This window comes from Oreochromis niloticus, linkage group LG7, assembly GCF_001858045.2.
Source record: "Oreochromis niloticus isolate F11D_XX linkage group LG7, O_niloticus_UMD_NMBU, whole genome shotgun sequence".
In the NCBI taxonomy this organism is placed as follows: Eukaryota; Metazoa; Chordata; class Actinopteri; order Cichliformes; family Cichlidae; genus Oreochromis; species Oreochromis niloticus.
The window spans coordinates 31,614,459-31,629,751 of record NC_031972.2 but is presented as its reverse complement, the minus strand read 5'-3'; the positions used below and the strand labels follow the sequence as shown (position 1 = coordinate 31,629,751).

Here is a 15,293-nt window from a genome sequence, read left to right as displayed (position 1 = left end):
TACGTGTATACAATTCTCAGAAAAATAACAAATGCTAAAAAGGAAAGTGACACACACATCATACCACACATTACAAGATATTTTCACATTCTGCAGGCATTCTCTGAATAATTTGATCTCATAAAAAAAACTTTTAAAACTTTTAAAAAACCTAAATTAATAAGAATAAAAAATAAGATTTCATGCCCTAAAAGTGTATTTATTTATTGTACAGTTCGTTCATGTGAGTGTGACAGAAATTCTCTGTAGGATCATTACCCTCTCACTAAAAACAAAAAGTTTCCTTGGATTGGACGGTTCAAACAAACTGACATGAAAAGCTGTTCAGACGGGTACAACCATAAATAATCAGAATCAGAATGACCTTTGTGCGCACAAACAAGGAATTTCACTCCGGTTTGCACTTCTGCATACAAAAAAAGAAAGTATTTTCTATATCTATTATTTGTCTGTTGTCTATAATATATATGTCTATATAAATATAAATATATGTGTGTGTGTGTGTGTGTGTGTGTGTGTGTGTGTGTGTGTGTGTGTAGGCAAAATGTAAGAAAAGGTACAGAAAGTCTTAAGAAATTATACAAACTATAAGTGCAAAACTGAGATAAAATTAATTAATATTGCCAGTGTAACTGGATGGTGAGACTAAGTAGACAGCCAGTGTCATGCATACTGTTTCATTACCTTTGGTTGTCTGTTTCCTGCTACCTGACAGAGCAAGTTATAAAAGCCAGCAAGCACGATTGATCATGGAGCATAATGTAATCCGTCATGTCTCTCGGTCTCAAAAAGGCAATAGTTTACAACCGTATAATCACCTTCTCTGATGTAGTGACCACAGCTATAGAAAAAATATTGTTTGAAAGCTCCATATTCTTATTTGGGATATAGAGATTTGGATTGTCCCATCAGGGCAATCTTGGAAAAGATAAATGGTGGAGGTGCAAAACATACTTCTGAGGGAATTATATTAGTTTTTTTTGTTGTTTTTTTTAAAAAGAGCAATTCGCATCCACATACACTAAAAACTACATTATACCTCTTGATTATTCTCCTATGGGCTACTATATGCACAAAGAGGAGGCACATCATAGGAAGAGACCCGAGACATGCGGTTTAATTCTGTGCGATTCTGTTGTTTCTCATTTCACACTGTTGTATACCGAATGCTGTTTGTTTCGTAACTGATGATGTAATGACCATGCTTCCTAGCCCAAGCATCTGCTGCGTCACTGAGACTCTCTTTTGTTTAAAGTACTGTAATGCTTTGTTTTTCTAACAGACACAAGAAGCCAACATCTATTCAGCTGTCAGTTGGCTTCTACAGTGTTTTATTGAACTGTTGGGAACTGAACGAGTACTTGGTTAATGGCTAATGACATCAAACTTAGATAGATCGAGGAAAGGATTTCTAAATGTTAGGTTTTGAGAGGTCACTTTCCCGTCCACGAAAGTACAACATGTTGTATCTAACAGGGACAGAGATCTGTGTTTGTTTGAAAATCTGGTGATGATCATGGTGTGTGGGAATTTTGGCAGAGTTCTGGATTGCTAATGAAAGTCATCTGTTGGACTGAGATAACCCCGCCAAATGCCTGCTGTTGCTCCTACAAGAGAAAGAGAGAGAGAGAGAGAGTGAGAGAGAGAGAGCGGTGGAAAGAGTCCGACAAAGAAAATGATTCAGCCATGGTGAAATTGCAGCCATGAGCTGGAAACATCAAAGGTGTTGAGTAGAGGAAACATACAAAAGCATAAGTGTAAGTGGCAAATATCGATGACCTTTGATTTTGTAAAGCACGTAACTGCACCATATGAAGCAAGGTGGTGAAAAGTGTGATCCTTTTTACGGTCCAACCAAGTGTAAAAGCATGCAGCGCAAGCATGCACGATACCAAGAGCTCAAACAGATCATGCAAACAAGAGAAAAAATTACCTGGAGGTTTTATAGGTTGGGGAACTTATACACTGGGTTTATTCTACAGAGATAAAGTTTTTAAAAAGTACAGCGACAGCTGGCCAAAGTAAAAACAAAAAAAAGAGAGAGAGAAAAAAAGGCCCACTGCAGATTGCTTCACTAGCAGTGTTTATATGTAGGTTAATTTGAACATGATGTAGGAGTTGTTGCTTAACAAGAGCTGTGCAAGACTATGTGCCTCCACTGAGACTGAAAATGACCTCCACATCATGAATGAATCGAGTCCCAGCATCCACAAGTACAGTTATGTGAAAAATAAATTAGGAATTAAGCATCAGCCAGGTGCTGCTAATCAACTGCTCTTGATTAATTGATCTTCAGCAAGTGTGAGCACCTCTAAAAAAGCAGATGTTTCAGCAGTTTGCTGGTCTGGAGCATTCAGGGGTATGTTAACAAAATGCCACAATCCTCCCAGGAGTGGATGTCCCAGCAAATTCACCCCAAGGTCAGAGAAACTGCAAAAAGGCTACATCTCAGACTCTACAGGTCTCGGTTAGCATGTTAAATGTTAACGTTCATGACAGTAAAATTGGAAACACACTGAACATGTATGGCTTGTAAGGGTTGCTAGGAGAAGGACTCCTCTCTCTACTCTCTGTGTAGAGTGGCAGTACGGCCAGTACCTAAAACAAACAGGGTTTCAGGAACAATATTCTTTGGACAGATGAGACAATATTGTACAAACACCTCATACTGACTGTCAGTGATGGAGGAGTGATGATTTGCGCTTGTTTTGACACATGGTCTGGGCACCTTGCGATCACAGAGTTGTCTGTGAACTGCTCTGTATACCAAAGGATTCTGGAGGACAATGATACCTGATGTCTGAAAAAGAAAAGAGTCAAGGTGTTGCAATGATCCAGTAAAAGTCCAGACCTCAACCCAAATGAAATATTCTGGGTTGTGGATCTTAAAGGAATTCTTACAAACCTCAATGTACTGAAGCAACGTGGTAACGAAGAGTCGGCCACAATTCCTCCACAATGTTGTGAGAGTCTGATAGAAGTTACTCCTGCTTGAGGTGGTTCTTCATGCTACTGAATCTTGAGGTGTATTTAATATTTCCACAGTCATATGAACATAACCTTTTTCATATGTACTAGAATGTGGTATTTTCTTAAGGACGTCAAGACAGTGTCTTCCAGTCTTTAGTATTTCATTCAGGTCTTTGACAAGCTTTAGCTCAAAATGTCCAATTATGCCCTACATCACAGAATTCTTCCAAAAGTTCCTGTATTCAGATCTAGATGGGCTCCATCACTTCTAAGCTGGGCCAGGCCACCTCTTTATTATCACTATCAGCAGATTTTCATGAACATTTATGGGCAGATTTGCATTTATGTTAATCGAAAACAGACAAACCAAAGCAAGCACAGAACCTCGGACATTAAGATAATACAACTGAGAAGCAAGTCAGCTGTCAAGATGCTAAAGTTAAAACAAAGAGACAAAACAGCTGGATTTTTTTTATGCTTAACCTACATGTGGAACATGTCTTCACATTTATGATATGATTGACATTTCAGCAAAAAACCCCAAAAAACTACAACGTTTCCCACTACTACTACAGTACTTTCACTTTTTAAAAAGAGTTACTTCAAAGAATAATGCTTCAGTCACAGCTGGGACATGTTAAGCTGGAATGGGAAAGTAGGTCTTGCAGGGTATCCTAAAAAGGACAATAAGAGTATCAGAGTCCACATAAGTGATGGTGCAGTAGGTGTACTTGATCTGTTTATGAAAAGGATTGTTTCCTGGATTCAAACTGTTTTTGTTTGAGCTGCTCTCTGTAAGGGATACATATAAGCAAAAACATCAAAGAACTCCAAGGCAAATTCTTTTTCCCATGCCACAAGAATGTTTAAACCCACCAAAAATGTTTCATCATTCAAACCTTCATTGGGGAGGTTTTTTTGTTTTTGTTTTTGTTTTTTTTGGTTAAACATGACTATGGCATGAGAATAAATGAATTTTAAATGTTATATAAAGAGTGCCTTGGTGCACTTTGATATTTTAGTTCTGACTGACTGTTGATCTGTAAGTAGCACTGGGAGACAAAAGAAATGTTTCAAACATATCTTGAATGCTTAACAGACTGTAAATAAAAGATGGATTGAGACATCACCCATTGGTTAGTGAAGCCCTCATTTGTATCATTATGCTGTTGCCAAGGAGTTAATTCGACTAAGAAACAGAAGAAAATGTATCACTAATACAGTAGAGATCAATAAGTCACACACACTAGGCCCATGCTAAAGCACACATTACGCTATCCTTGGGGCCATAATTTTTCAAAATGAACATCATGCACTAAGCAAGCAACTTCCAGGGATGGAAAAAAATTTGGGGGCCTTTTTCAGCTTGATTTGACAAATTCAGTGAAGAAACAACAGGAAAGCAGGGGCAGAGAGGGAGAAGGGGGAAGACATGCAGCAAAGGGTCACAGGTCGGACTCAAACCCAGGCTGGCTGCTCTCAGGGATAAGGCACGTGGGTGCTCACTCAACGCGCTGAGCTAAACCAGCACCCCAGGGATGGAAAAATTTAACCCCCAAAATGGCAGTTTCTTTAATGACCACTTGAGGCAGAATCTAACAATGACTCAGTGTCTGTCGATTCCCATGTAAAAATATAGAGCATCAGACAATATGAGCAATTAACTGGAGACTGTGGGAAGGGAAAAAAATCCCTTTTGGTTGGTAGAAATCTCAGGCAGAACTAGGCTCAGGGAGGGTTAGTTATCAGCTGTGACTGGTTGGGGATGAGGGGAGTGAATCACAGATCAAGTGTCGCCACTGACTAATTTTTGCAAATTTAAGGAATTTCTAAACTAACTACACTTTTCAGGTTAATTTTGTCACTTGACCATTATCCATATATAGTAAACAATTTCTGGACATACGTAGGTGTCTGAAATCACAAATTGTTTTTCTTTTACTTGCTTTCAGTAAAGTTTGCAGATGTTGTTCTGTTCAGTGATCAATTAGTCCACTTCTACTGTCCTCCCCATCTCCCTGATATCTATATTAAACTCTGATTGTACTGTAGAGCAGTTAGTAGTTCTAATTAGGGTAAGAGAAAGATAGGTAAAGACAGAAAAGGCTGTTTAAAACAAAATGACCATTTAAAGTGCTCAAACCATAAAAACAAAGAAGCCTGCAGTAGTTAGCCGTTTTGCACGTGTTGGTTTATTGCATCCCACTTTATTTTTGTCCACCCCCCTCCCCAAAAGGTATTTTTTTAACAGGAAAAAAACTATGAAGTCATAGCAAGCTGTTTCTCATGCAGTATTCAGAGATTTTCAGGTTAGAGCCGTTGGCAAATATCTGGCTTCAAAGTTTAAAAGCACATTGAGTTTATTCTTTATTTCTTGCAGTGGAGAGCCAGGGAGCAGCGTCTGTCTTTGTGCCGCGGCCGAGTCGTATTGTCATTAGAAAGCACTCTCCTGCACTCTACTCCTCATCATGATTCGAGGACGCTGCTCCCCTGCAGCATAAGGCGACACACGGCTCCATCATTGACATTCCTGTGGATGCACCATGCCCCCTGGTTCTCGCATAAGGAACTGGGGAGAAGTGCAGGGTGACATCAGAAGGAATTACTGAAGGGAAGGAGGCAGAGAGGAGGAGAGTGTCACCTTATTATAACCTGACCCTAGGGCACTGAATTCCTACCTGTAAGAGATCTGGAGCTGGACACTTACGTGATGTAACACACACACACGCACATGCACACACATCTCTGTGCCTGGCTGGAAAATCTGGGTGGCTAAAGTGAATAGTTGAACTGCCCTTAAGCAAGGCATTGAACTTCAAGCTGCCCCGTTGGAGCTGCTCAGAGGTGCTGAGAGCTGGAGGAAGCTGTATGAATTTGAAGGAGGATATGCCTCAAAAGGAAGGTATTCATTCAGAATTGCCTGTCTCTAGGTAATCAATATTTTTTTTCAATAATTTCTCAGCCTTTTCCTTAAAAAAAGAAAAAAAAAAGAAGCTTTTTTGACTCTTGTATGACTCACTCCAGCCTGTTTTCATCCCGGGGCATCAATTAGTGGCATTTTGTCAAAGCTGGTCGGTGGCGTGGCTCATTTATTCACGAGGTGTCCTTTGGTGCCTAAAACACTGAGTTATGGCATCGGTGAGACTGGGATCTCATTTCCAATTACTTTTTTGCCAAACTGTATTCTCAAAAGAACGTACTTTAACCAAAACCACTTTTTTTTTTAGTACCAAATCTAAGTGTTTATGGAAAGCTAGAGTAAAAACACTGGTGTCCATCAGTGCTACCCCTCAGCGTCTTAGTAGATAGATAGTAGATGGTATAAGTTTGAAAATCACAAGATATTTTTAGAAAAGTTGACCGCTGACCTTAAGGTTGAGATCACTGAGACTTGAACTCATTTGAGATTTTTAATAGATGCATCTGTGGTATCCATTTCAAAATCCTATGTTGCCTCATTCTCCATTTATCAATTTGACAAACTTGGGTGTTCAAGCCAGCCGCCAGCCCGGCAGGGCGATGACAATCCTACATTGGCATTTCATGGCTGAAGAGTAAAAAGCCAGTGAAACTAAATCAGAAAAGACTAGGAAAAGCATAAAATACAAAAGGTCCATACAGGACAGAAGCAGTGGTCTCCTTGCAAATGCATAATTCAGGCACTGCACTGCTTTGCCAAAATTCCAGCCACCAAAGCATAACTGGAATTAAAGTATGAGCACCGACCAAAGCAGTATCCTTAAAGGTTCTCCAAACAAAAGGCTCTCTAGCCAAGAAAGAGGGAACCAACCTCCAACAAAACTTTACGCCAATTCAAAGCACAATTAGGGTTGTTTAAACCGAAGCTACCAGACCAAACTTTCCAAGTTAAACCCTCATTGCCATTCTTACCATTGATATATTTACCAGTTATATGGATAATAAAGAAGGTTTATATGCGATGTTTTTGGATGTTATACCGTTTTCCCTTGCTCTTCTCTCTTGCATGATGTATTTAACACGTGCATGCTGTGAAACATATTTGGATGGTTTTATGGTGCCTAAGTTTTGTTTTTAAGTCAATAAATACAAATAAATGAATATTTATTGTTTAAAGCATTCATACATTAGAGGTAGCTTGCTGTTCCCAGATCTGTTATCATCAAGCAGCAACCTCTGAGGCTGAAAATTAAAGCTGATGCATAAATGCCAAAAAATCGAGTCTAGCCACATAGACTCCCATTATGAAAGAGCCAAGTTCACAGCAGAAATAAACATGTTTACTACACTTTGCTGCCTATTTGAGCAATTTGTTGATGCTAAATTGAGTCACTGGATCACTCTTCCTGTTTATGCTGCCGGTACCTGTGGCGCCCTCCCACAAAGAAATCGCAGCCTGTAATTGGATGATATGGGAAGGTTGTCAGCTGATGCAGCTCACCTGGGATTTCCAGGCTCACTCTCTCTTCCACTCCACCTGGCATCGACCCCCTTTGGTGTTTACGTTAATAAAATATTATTTATAACAAAAGGCAAACCTCTTGTGTCGACTCCTTTCTTGTCACACCCTTTTTAAAGCATTAAGTCTGATTACCTCTGCTGTTTATTGTACACACCAAACAAGAACTTTTCAAGGGAAGCATTTTTTTGCCATCCATAAGTTGACATTTCTGGTTATCATCTCAAAATTTTGACTTGCTAGCTCAAATGAAATAAAAATAACTTGAAGTTTCGAGTTATTTAATCAAGATTTTCATATAGTAACTTGAAATTTTGTCTTATGGATGGCTATTTTTTTTCCAGTGGTGGAAACAAGTGTCCGTAGTTCTGGCTAGTGAAGTGTCAGTATTTTATTAATGTTAACATTTACTAGCTACCTGTATCTATGTAATGCATTTGTACAGTCTGTGAATGCAACTTAGGCTAAGCTATTAGCATTTGGCGTTGTCCTCAAAAATATAATAATTTGTGGTTCCACAACATACATTGTGATTGTCAGCATTCCAAAACATCCAAGTGGCAGTGTTGGGGAGTAACGCAATACATGTACCGGCGTTACGTATTTAAAATACAAAATATGAGTAACTGTATTCCGTTACAGTTACCGTTTAAAAAGGTGGTTTTCAGAATATAGTTACTTTGTTGAAATAAATTGATTACACGGCGGTCTTTTCCTATTTCATATGTTAGGCTATGCCCTCTCTATTTTTGGTAATTCCACGCTGGTGGAAACCCAAACAAAACACACATTAAGAGGCTCTGTGTCTCAATCTCGCGGCCCATGTCATCCCTACTTGCGGCCGCATAATGACGTGAAGAAATATTTTTTAAATTATTATTCAAAAAATTATTTAATATGAAGGCAATAGGCAGAGTGTTACAGGCATAGCCCTAAAGAATGTAGCCTGGTGGGCAGTGTAGCCCGTGCTGCAGGGAGAATGGATGCCACACCTGTTATGTGTCTGTGAGTGCGAGAGAAGGAGAAAAAGGAGAATCGAAAAGTACGAGTTGTCACTGACCAGAAACGGGGGATGGAAGCATGTAAATATAATAATAACCACTGCAGCCAAAAAGAGTGCCTGATGAGCCCAGTTGTAAGTAAGCTGTTAAGACTCAACTGTACACTGTGTTCGTGTTTTCCTCCAAAACAATAAGTTCCGTTGGAGCAGCCTTTCAACGCCTCTCTCTGTCTCTCGCTAGCAAAGTTGACCCAGACAAAGTAAAGCTAGTTTTAGGCTACGAGCCCGACAGGGAACCCGACGTATTAGCCAGAGAGAGGTCCCTTTGCTACGTTTGGAGCCGCGGACCTGTTTTATATACACGCAGAATAGTTTTCTATATGAGATCACTGCAAAAAGTGCAGCCTTACCTAATGTCCACCCTACTGTTACTCATTTTATATTAAGATTTAAAAATCTAGTTGGTATTGGTATGGTATCACACAGCAATAGTACATTCATGTAGTTTTAAAAAGCATGATAATATATTAAGTAATCCAAAGTATTCAGAATACGTTACTCTGATTAACGTAACGGAGTACGTTACAGAATACATTTTGGGGCATGTATTCTGTAATCTGTTGTGGAATGCATTTTAAAAGTAACCTTCCCAACACTGCAAAGTGGACACTCCATCCATCCATTTCCTTCCACATATGTGGGTCTGGGTTGCGTGGATCACAGTCTCAGTGGACATATTCTCCCTGATTACCTCCTCCAGCTGGTCCTGGAGGAGAGATGGGCTTTTCCAAGCCATTTGACAGATATCTCTGTCTCCATCAACTCCTGGGTCTGCCCTGGGAGCTTCTCCTGGTTAGAACATGCCTGAAACAAACTCAGCTAAGAGGCATCAAGAAGGCATCCTAATCAGACACCTGGACCACCTTAACTGGCTCGTTTCAATGAGGAGGAGCATCAGCTCTACTCTCCTTCCTTCGTGAATGACTGAGCTTCTCACTGTGGTCTATGGTTACCACTTACATCGCCTCAAAATCAAGAAGATATTTCGATTTTTACTTTTTCTTCTACTTAAGTAAAGTTTGTGTCTGCTCTGCCCATCTCTGCAACTGGACCCAAAAATAGCTTTGACAAAAAGTGTCCTGAACGACACAGTTTACAAATAAGAAATAAAAAAGCTGTATAGTCCAAGTAACAACAGCCTCACAAGGACTTCTGAAAGGTGAAATTATCCTTGATGATATGAGTGTGGAGCTGGCTTTAAGAATCAAATGACATTCATCGGCCTGAAGAGCAACTCTGAATGAAGAATGAGAGAATTGCTTAGCGAAAGCAGCGGGTGCAAATCCCCCCAAAATACCAGAGGACCCTCTTTTTCTCTCCTCTCTAATCTCTGCCGCTTCACCTTTAAGCAACAGTAATTTGTGACTGAAATCCACACACAAAAACGCACACGGAGCTCTACATGTGTAAACACATGAAGAAAACACTCATACATGCACAATGTCCTGCCGTTTAGCTATCTCTGTTGCCATTAAGCTTACCCTGCGTGCCTCGTTTTCTCACTGAATCACAACCACTTTGTGTCCTGTAGCAAGACAGAGGCTTTGAGCCCCGAGGCTGCAGAGCTTTATCTCCGGCCTGAGAGAAACTCAGCCAGCAGGGCTGATAAACTCAGACCTCTAAAAGCATGCACGTGCGCACAGATTCACACACAAACACAACTGAAAGGCGCACACACACGGCAACATAATGGAATAAATTCACCATGGTGCTACTGAGTGAAATTTTAAAGTAGCACGACCGTGGCCAAGTGTATGGCTACAGTGGAAAGATAACATTTATTTTTCTGCTGCTCTGTTGGTGGAAAATTTTGTTGAGGACTTGCTGAGGGTCCTGAGGGCCACGCTGTTTTATTTTCATTAGACTGTCAAAGCTGACGAGGACCGCGAACACGTGTCCAGACGCCCGGCAACAGGCGAATGTGTCTTTCTGTAAAGAAAACTGCATGTGCGCTATTTGACATGATGATGAATTGCCTATGAAATGGTCATGTTTCCAGTTCGGTGGTAGCCGTCCGATGAGGTAAACTCTGGGAAGAAATCACATTATGCCCGCTCATGCAACACCAAAGTCCATATGAAATGTTGCACCAAAAAAAAAAAGAGAGAAAAAGGGGAAGTCGTATTTAGAAGAAATTAGCTGTTGCTCTCGTTTCTTTTGCGGCCGTCACATGTCGACTGTTTCAGTACATTTTTGTTTTTACCCAAAGCGAGCAGTCGTGAGTAATTACAAGCTGTCTTTTTCACTTCCACCCACCCTTAGGTTGAATAAAGCTAATATCAAATCTTGCTCTTGCTTTTATATCATAACAATCTCAAGTCATTTCCGAGGCTCTCCTGCTCTCTGACACTAACGCTTTGTAATGAGGGCCACAGCAGCTCCTCGCCATTTGTCATGTAATCTGCCTGAGACTGCTGACGGAAATGGAGCAGACTCTGTGGGCTCAGAGAGGACTCGCTGGACAGCGCAATCAGCCAACAGCAGCAGGATGTGGAAACTGGTTCATGAGGTGTTGCTGGACAAGGACAACAGCCTTCTGCTCATGAGGTCACCCACCGCTATTCAGTGGACAAGGCTGCGAAATGCTGGACGTGGGTTTGTGGTTACAAGTGGTCCTGATTTTGGAAAAAGGTTAAAACATGACTTTTCCACCTTGCTGGTATTTCATGATTAAGCTAAAATGCTCCCTTGAGGAACACGTGGGAGACTGTCTTTCCTCATAAAGGAGCACTTAGCCGTTTTCTGAAAGGTTTCCTCCATCTCTTAAACATATGCAGGGTTGGAGGCCTGCAGCTCTCACCCTTACTGTGGAGCTTGACTCCAGCAACTGCGAAAAGTTTTCCAGTGTCTAAATCTGCAAATGTGAAATAACCGTCAGCCACAAGATAATTATGAGAGCTCATGAGCTGATTAATGAAAGAGAGAGAATGTCATGGTCCCAGTCATAATGTTTCTATTTTCGTTGATGTCATTTATTATCCAGCAGTGTCTGTTTGTATTTGCCTTCTACTTCTGTTTCTTAGGTTATGTTTGGGTTGGGTCGCTGTGGATCTTTGTTCTGAAGTATGTCGTTATCTCCATCTTGTGTTCCCGTTCTGTTCCTCCAGTTTTGTCACGGTGTTTCTTGTTCTCAGTTATGTGTCTTTTATTATGGTGATTGTTGATGTCTGTCTCTTGTGTTTAGTTTAACCCCTCCTCTGGCCCATTTTGTTAGTTACCCTCACCTTTTTATTTATTTATGGTCCCAGCATTTAGTGTCCGAGTCTCCCCTTGTCCTTTGTTGTGTCCTCCCTGTGCTGTGTTTCCTGGGTTTTAGGTTACTTGCTCCTGCTCCTTATATTAGCCTTTTTTACTCTGTTTAAGAAACTGCATTTAAGTTGTTTTTTGACTCCAACTCTTGCCTACCACAAAGCTGTTTTTATGACAGAGAAAAATCTGGAAAAAAGGCTACAACCTCAAAAACAATCACATCAAGTCAAATAGTTCTAAGTCTTAAATGTTCAACCCTTTAAGATCAACGCCATTAGTCTTTATATCTTATAATGTTTGATTATATATTAATTTTTGGGTCTATTTTTGCTATTTTTGAGAATCTTCATAGCATTCTTCTTCTTTTGGCTGCTCCCTTTAGCAACTGCCACAGAGGATCATCTGCATCCATCTCACCTTCTTCATCTTTAGCATCCCCAAAACTTCCTTCACATACATCCATGAACGTCTCCATCTTCAGCATCCTTTGTCCATCATATTCACCGTCTCAGCCTCACCTCTTTACCCGCGCTAGCTCAAAATAAGCTCAATACCTCAAAGTAAAAATCACAGCTTTCCTATAATCAGTCAAGAGTAGTTTGGTATTGATAGCACAATATTGTAAGAAATTCATCAATAAACATTAACTGGAGTCTGGGTTTAATGGATATCGCTGAAGAGACTGGTAAAGGCCACACCCATTTGCAATGATTCTTCTTTTACAAAACATTGCTTTGACTTCCTGTTGAACATATTTTCTACTTTGATATCATGATCGCAGCAGATCTAAAAGGGGAGGTTACACACATACACACACGGGCAAGCGCACGTACACATGATTTTCGCCCACCTGTTTTTCTGTCTGTGAAATGTATGCTGTCATGTCAATTCATCTCAGTCAATTCAGGGTCACTGGAGTCTGGATCCTTTCTCTGTAGTGCTAAATAATATTACAGAAAGCTGTTGGTTTAATAATAAATGGAAAGCAATGAATTTGTACCTCCCAGGTTTGGTCCGTTCGCTTTCCACTGCAAACTGTAAACAAAGAATATCTGAGACATTGTGGTTCACTTCTTCCACTCAATAAAATTAAGCATATTTACTCTACTAGCTTCGCTAATTCGATGTTAAATCTTGATAAAGTTGCAAGGCTGTGATAGTTTGGACGTGTGCAGAGGAGGAATAGTGGATATGCTGGACAAAGGATGATGAAAATGGAGCAGCCAGGCAGGAGGAAAGAGGAACACCACGGAGAAGAGTCACGGATGTAGTGATGGAGGCGGTGCAGAGAGTTGGTGTGATAGAGGCGTTTGCTCAGAGACAGAGTGAGACGGAGGCACACGATCTGCTGCGGAGACTCCTAATAGGAGCATTCAGTGTTAAATCTTAGCCAGAGCTGCTTTGTAAGGACATCTTTGAATAGTTACTTCATCCAATATATCCCACCTGTTTTTCTTTTCCCTCCTTTGTAATGATCTCCACCATCCTCGTTAGTTTCACCTGTTCACTTTTTTCACCTGTGTCCAATCAGCCCGATGTGCAAAATCTCTCGTCTTTGTCAGTTTCACTAAAGTCCCGTTTTCTTTCCTGGACTGCTTTTTCTCGAGCGCTTGCAATAATGCTTGCTTTTCATTACTTTCACCCACCTCTGATGCCTGCATTTCAATCATCACCTCAATACCCACACCTGTATTTAATTAAAGGAAAAAACTCAAAGATATATTAAATGGAAACCAGACACCACAACAAGACCTGAGCTTATTTATTTATTGACACATTAACAAAGTTTTTTTTTTTTAAAGTAAAAAGTCAAGTGTAAGCATCGTGAGACAGGCTGTGCACTTTAATGAGCCTTGAATATAATTAACATCGGTGCTGCAGGTGTTACATTCTTATCAGCAACGCTCACGGCTCATTGTTAGCGACAACGCGTTAACAAAGATTTGCTGTGCACTAATGCCTGTAAACAGCCGTGTCAGTTTCAACAGATAAACCGTTTTAGGGAATGCTTCATTGTTTCGCGATATCCTTAATTAATTCATTTGATTTTATTGTGTATCCCTGCGACAGACTGGCGACCTGTCCAGGGTGTACCCCACCTCCCCTTGCCTGTGGTTGCTGGGATAGGCTCCAGCCCCTCCTCCTCGACCCTGGCAAGGATAAGCGGGAGAAAATGGATGGATTTTATTGTGTGAATGCATCTAAATATGTAACTGCATCTTTCTAATATAAAAACAGGCTAAAGTTCAGTGACAGATGGAAAAGGAGAGCATAAAGAAAGATGAAATGAAGACTGGGTATGCTGGAATGGGAAGAGGGAAGCAGAACTGCTAAAGAGTGGGAAGCAGACAAGCCAATGTCTCTCTGGACCAATCAGTGCAATGATCACCCCACTAATTAATTTGGTTTACAGAAATGGGAACAATGATTTTGGTCTCTACAGCCACTGATCACTTAATGGCCCATTTTTTGGACTGTGTGGACAGAAATAGATTCCTTTTGTTTTTACCAAGTTTTGATAAAAATCTTGGCATAATGACAAAAGTTATTTTTAACACTGACTGAATTTCATAATTAAGGAAGATTTTAAAATGCTTCAACAAAACCAACTCAACTGTATAAAACAAGCTAAATGCAGTCGTCTTTGTGAAGTGGATTTCGTATGCCTTTTAACATGGGCACATTTAATGGAGGTGGGGGGACTCCAGACTGTGATTGCACAGCGACTTGTTTCTCATTTCGCCATGAGTGATGCAAGTTTTCTGAGACATTAAAGTGGCTTTGTCAGAAAGTACACAGGACTTTAAAAATTACATCTGTTCTTTTTTGAATTATGGATTATTGCGTAATGGTCTCTTTACACCCCCCTGCTTAAATTATTTTCTTGTCTCTGGCTTTTTTTTAGATGCTCTGCAGACAAATGACCCAGGCTGGCTGCAAAGTACCTTATATTCTACAGCACAGTATTATGGCATAATGCATTTACAGGACTATGCAAAGGTTTTAGGAACTCTAAGTGAAACGAGGAGGCTTTCAGCAGTAATTCCAGGAATAGGCTTTATTAATGAGTAAACTAAATAGAAAAGAACAGTAAACAGAACAGTCTGCATTTGGTATGAGCACGCTTACCAAATGCCTTTAAGATGGCACCAAGCAACTTGTGGAACTGAAAAACTGAAGCTAACACAAAACTTCTGCCAATCCTCAAACTCCCAGATTAAAATGCCCAACTTTACAGCATGGTTTGGTGTATAGTTTCCACCTTTGTAACAACTGTTCATATTACTTTCAGTTCTGAAAACTCTAAATGCATTATACTATACACCTATGCTGTGGTGTAGAATATGATCAAAATCTATTTATATAACATATGTTAGTGTGTTGTATTCTACATCATTCTATGTCGTACCTTTTTAAAGACCTCACAGTATGTCATTATCCTAACACAGCACTTTCCTCACATGCTTACTTGTGGTTCCCAGAGTTTCTAAAAGCAGAGCCTTCAGCATTCAGGTCCGTCTTCTGTGGAACCAGCTCCCAGTTCAGATTCAGGAGACAGACACTTTTTGGCAAAGC

At 40.3% G+C, this 15,293-nt stretch overlaps 1 long non-coding RNA gene across 1 annotated transcript; it reads right to left on the bottom strand.

Moving 5' to 3' along the window:
- Positions 1 to 1,775: 1,775 nt before the first annotated feature.
- LOC112847323 (uncharacterized) lies at positions 1,776 to 13,408 on the bottom strand. Its single transcript, XR_003220806.1, has 3 exons — positions 13,164 to 13,408; positions 2,674 to 2,800; positions 1,776 to 2,598 (listed from the first exon to the last, which is right to left on the bottom strand). It is a non-coding gene; the product is annotated as an uncharacterized LOC112847323 (long non-coding RNA).
- Between the last annotated feature and the right edge of the window lie 1,885 nt (positions 13,409 to 15,293).